Source organism: Gossypium hirsutum, chromosome A10 (assembly GCF_007990345.1).
Source record: "Gossypium hirsutum isolate 1008001.06 chromosome A10, Gossypium_hirsutum_v2.1, whole genome shotgun sequence".
NCBI classification, from domain to species: domain Eukaryota; kingdom Viridiplantae; phylum Streptophyta; class Magnoliopsida; order Malvales; family Malvaceae; genus Gossypium; species Gossypium hirsutum.
The window spans coordinates 16,001,638-16,006,857 of NC_053433.1; the positions used below are offsets into that span (position 1 = coordinate 16,001,638).

Below are 5,220 nucleotides of genomic sequence, written 5' to 3' on the forward strand. Positions count from 1 at the left end.
ATCCTTTTATTCATCTTATCCAATGGAATTATTTCACTGAAGTTCCAGAAGAATTGAAATGGTTTTTATGGTATTTTTACTTATTTTTACCATGTAGCCATTCGGTTCTCTGTTTCAAACCTCAAATATTTCCTGCGCAATACGGTTCATAGAAATATCCAGCCTAAATATCAAAAAATTTTCACATTCTTAAGCTGGTTCCATCCTCTTGACCAATGGTTGAACATGATTACAAATGAAAAAATTAGAACTCCTGGACATGAAGCTATAATCATTTTCTATAAACCACAATATTTCGTGCAATGTAGACGAGATACACAACTAGGTTCCTTTCCAACTGCTTGGATTCATAGAATTTATTCAAATAAAGTCACGCACACTAATAATGAATACAGAAACCTGTAAAAATATCTTTGCCAGCTTAATCGGGTTATCCCAGTCGAAATTTGGCCTCCTTCATAGATTGATGCTCCATGGGACACTGTGCCAGATGGCCCTTATTATCAACAACTTTTTCAAGCACTTCAAGAATATAAAGATAATATTCCAAATCCCACTAAATGGTTCCAAGAGTATCCTATGTGCTGTAGTCAAGTTGAGATTGAAAGAATAAGACTCCATAATAGCTTAATTTAAGATGATAAGCATGAGGATATGTGTAAAGATATTGACAGCAACAGTGAAAGCTCCATAGATAGTGCACTGTTTCCTTATTCCAATGTTAACAGTTAAAGCATCTTGCCACTAGAAAACTAGAAAGAATCTTTTGTTTTATTGCTTTTCTTTTATAAGTCACAAGTATGTACTGTATTAATGCATTATTAGTTTGTACTGTAACTCTGTTTGTTTGTTCTTATCTAGTTTGTACTGTAACTATGTTTGTTTATTCTTATCTCCTTTGCCTATAAAAGGTAATATATTTCATCTTGTAAGATCATCGAGTTTCCATCTAATAAAATTTCTAGTGTGTTTTTATACTATGACTTTCTAAACTCTTTCTTTTCTTTTCTGGGTTTAAGCAAGGATAAGAAGAATAATGAATTTTATAAATGATTTTTAAGTCTTGAAAATATGCTTTGTGCTTATCATTTATTGGATCTTGTACAACAGAACTCAAACATAGAACCAAGATACTAGCTTGTTTTTATTCAAGAAGATATTTTGAATTAAGGTTTTATAGCTAAAAGGCAGTGCCTATTAAATGGCCGTGAGAAAGGCCTGTGTTTTGGCATAGCATATCTACTGTCTAACCTTGATTCTTAGTTCTCTTCTTGGGTTCTTTTTCCAGTTGCTAGAAACCATCCGACTTATATTTCATCTCACTTCTTTAGACGCTTCTTCTCCCCTAACTTGCTAAACTGAGAAAAAACTTAGACCAATAACACTATCCCCTTACGATCCCTTTCCACCTCTTCTCTAACATACTCAGTAAACCCATTTCTCATTAAGCATTGATCCCCTTTCTTTAAACCTTCTATAGCGAGCAAATAAGCAACCCTATCCATTGATCTGTGGCCATGTTTAAATTGACAGGTTCGAAATCTTTTACTCAGCCCTTGCCCATCATAAATATAAGTACATATTTTTTATTTATCATTCCTTCCTTTCTGTAATTTTTTAACAACAGAAAGGGCATCTCCTTCAACTTCGATCACTACAAACCCCAGATCCATGCCCAACTGTATACTTTGAACGCATGCAAGAGCCTCCGCCGCTAACACCAAGGGTACGTTTTCATTTAACTAAACCTTGGAACTCAATACCCACCCCTCAGAATCTCTGATTACAATCCCTGAGTAACATTTGTTTTCATGTTTTCTGTATGCTGCACCAAAGTTTATTTTCACAAATGGGTTCTTCGGTGGCCGCCACTTTTCCAGCTCTATTTTTTAACAGGTATGGAATTATTCAACCCATCTAGTTCTCAAACATAATTCGTGATAAAATTTGCTATGGCTAAACCTGTTTTCTTTTGCCTTTCATGCACCAATTTGTTTTTTTTAGTCCATATTGCCCATAAAGCACAAACACAAAAACGATATTGAATGGTAGAATTGTTCTCAAAAAACCAGGTAAACCAGTCCATAAACTCCATGTATAATACTGAATCTGGCCAAATCCAATTCAATTGATGCCATATTTCTTTTGTCATCGGACAATCACGCGAATCATGTTCTCAGGATTCCACCTTTCCTGCGCATCTTGGGCATATTGTTGTATTTGTTAATCTTTTATACTTTAGATTACATAGAGTAGGATTTTTTTTTTGAGAAACACCAAATTGTAATCTTCAATTTCAATGGTAGATTCAAGCCCCATAATTTCTTGTAAAAATTCGTATGCTCAATCTGGTTGTATAAATGAGTAGGCTCTGTAGACTGTTGTAAAATAGATTTATAGGCACTACGAACTAAGAATTCTCTCGATGCCTCCCCTTTCCACACCTGGTAATCTTCATGTGGGAACCTTGACAAAGAGATGCTCAAAATTCTTTTAGCATCACTTTCACAGAAAGTATTTATTATGAACTCCATTTTCCATCTCCTTGTGCTATTGTCAATTAGATTTGCCACCATAAAAGCTCTAGAACAACTCTCACCATTTTGAATTATCTAATCTATAGCCCTTGGTACCCATGCAACCTCCCTTACTGGAATTTTTGTTCCAACCCCAACTCGCCAGCATAACTCGTCTTGGAGGAGTCCCTTAGCAGCCCAAACACTCTTTCAAGTATAAGAAGGTATATTACCTAACCTTGTACTTAAAAAGTTTGTGTCTGGGTAATATTTAGTTTTTAGAGTACGAGCAAGCAAAGAATTCATAAAATTAATCAACCTCCAACCTTGTTTAGCAAGTAAAGATAAATTAAATTTGGCTAAACGTAAAAATCCCAAACCCCCATTTTCCTTTAATTTGCATAACTTTCTCCATTCACACCATTGAATTCCCCTCCTACCATGACTTTTTGCCACAAAAAATTTGCAAAATATTTTCCATTTCATGATAAAGCGATTTTGGTAGTAAAAAATAGGCCATCGAATACGTCGAAATTGCCTGTAGGACAAATTTTATAAAAATCTCTTTACTTGCAAAAAGTATTTTGTGCTCCAACTATTAATTTTGCTTTTCATACGGTCTTTTAACAATTGGAATGACATTTTCTTTCCCCGACCAATCATGTTAGGTAAACCAAGGTATTTTTTAGGGTTTGTAGAACTTCGAACATTTAAAGTTTGCAAAACTAATTCCTTTACCTATTTAGAAGTATTCGAGCAATAAAACACAATAAACTTTTCATAGTTCACATATTGTCCTGAAACTTCCTCATACTCCTTAAGGATATCCTTTAGGATTTGTGCCCCATTTGCTAAAGCCTCACCAAATAAGATGCAATCATCAAATGGGATATTTGCTGACCTCTTCGATTTATTCTAGCCCCCTCCACCAAACCTTCTTGCCTAACCAATCTCATTAATGTCGAAAGGACCCTCACTACATACCAGAAATAAATATGGGCTTAAAAGATCCCCTTGCCTTAAGCCTCTAGTGGGATGAAACACCTCTCCCGCTTTCCCATTAACCACGGTTGAGTACGAAGCTGAGCTTATACAATGAATAATGAACTCCACCCACTAACTTGCAAAACTCATCTTTAACATCATTTATGTATAAAAGACCATTCTACTTTATCGTAATCTTTACTTATTTCTAGTTTTAATGCCAAAAAACCTTTTATTCCCTCTTTTTTTTCTTTTTATTTTTGCTTAAACGCATTCAGTACTTCTTAAGCAAGAAGAACATTATCAGTAATCAACCGACATGTAACAAAAGCGCTTTGAGCCTCATCAATACAACAATCTAAAACTTGTTGGAAATGATTAGGAACAATTTTAGAAATAATTTTATAAAATACCGTGCAAAGGCCTAAAATTTATCAAGTTCACAGGCTAAGCGAATTTTGATATGAGTACATATTTGTAACATTGTGAGATTCCAGTGACATACCTTCATTCAATATTTCAAGGCAGTATGTGCTCACATCCCGACCAAACATGTGCCAAAACTTCTGGAAAAAAATTGTCAGAAAACCATCACTTCCAGCCGCTTTCATTGGGGTCCATTCCTTTCAAAACAGCAAACGCCTCTTCATCCGTATACATAGCCATTAATATCTGGTTCATACTCTCAATTATTCGTCGCTCCACCGCAACCAAAATATGCTCCATATATTCCCACCCCTTTCGTAGAAAAAATACCCTTAAAATAATTCCGAGCAATTTCCTCCAGTTCGCCCTCATTAATTATTACATTTCCCACCTCAATTTTCAGGCCTTTAATCCGGTTAATATGTCCCTTTTGAAATGCAAATTTATAGAAAAATGCGATGTTTCTATCCCCATGTAATTTAATTTTCTATGGGATTTTGATTTTAATTATAGAAAGTTTTATAGAATTGAATTTTATATATTTTGTGGAACACTTAATAGAATATGTAATTAAAGTTAGACAGTATGGACTGCTTGTTTTCCTTCACGTCTCCAATCATCCACTATATTCGAATAGTAAATAATTAAATCAGTAAAGATTATATAACTATAATCTAAAAAGAATGTACAATTAACTATTTGAGAACGTGAGAAAAAATTATCACTACAAATATGATCCAATATTTGAAATTCAATAATTTTATGATTTTCCAAATATATCTTAAGTTTTAAAAATTATTTTTATACGGTAACAATTTTTTAAATAATTTATTTTATTTTATTAATCTCATTTAAATAATTTGAATTTTTTATCGGCGAGAAATAATATTTACTATACATTTAACCTACTAAATAATTAACTAAAGAGATAATGTCACCATTGGCCCCTGTACTTTGGAGTTTGTTCTAATGTGACTTAAACTTTCAAAATGTCTAATTAGGTCTTGTACTTTATTTTCGTTTACTAATGAGGTCCCTAACCCCAACAAGGTAATTTTTCTACTGACATGGTGCTTTGCCTAATCAGGGGCTGTCACCTGGCTGTCTGTTGACTGACTATGTGAGGTCCTTCTTACCGGTTCTTCATTTTCTCTCCTTTTTTTTAATGAAAATCAAATAAAAATTACCCAAGCACCTTTTTACCACATTATAAAATATAATTTTTTTTATAAATTCATTAAAAAATTATATATTTTAATTCTTTTATAAATTATATTTTTATGAATTCATTAAA

At 33.3% G+C, this 5,220-nt stretch overlaps 1 long non-coding RNA gene across 1 annotated transcript; it reads left to right on the forward strand.

Annotated features, from left to right (window-relative positions):
- Window positions 1–531: 531 nt before the first annotated feature.
- Window positions 532–2,540, forward strand: LOC121208244 (uncharacterized). The gene is made up of 3 exons (XR_005903220.1): window positions 532–1,533; window positions 1,628–1,726; window positions 1,837–2,540. It is a non-coding gene; the product is annotated as an uncharacterized lncRNA (long non-coding RNA).
- Window positions 2,541–5,220: the final 2,680 nt, after the last annotated feature.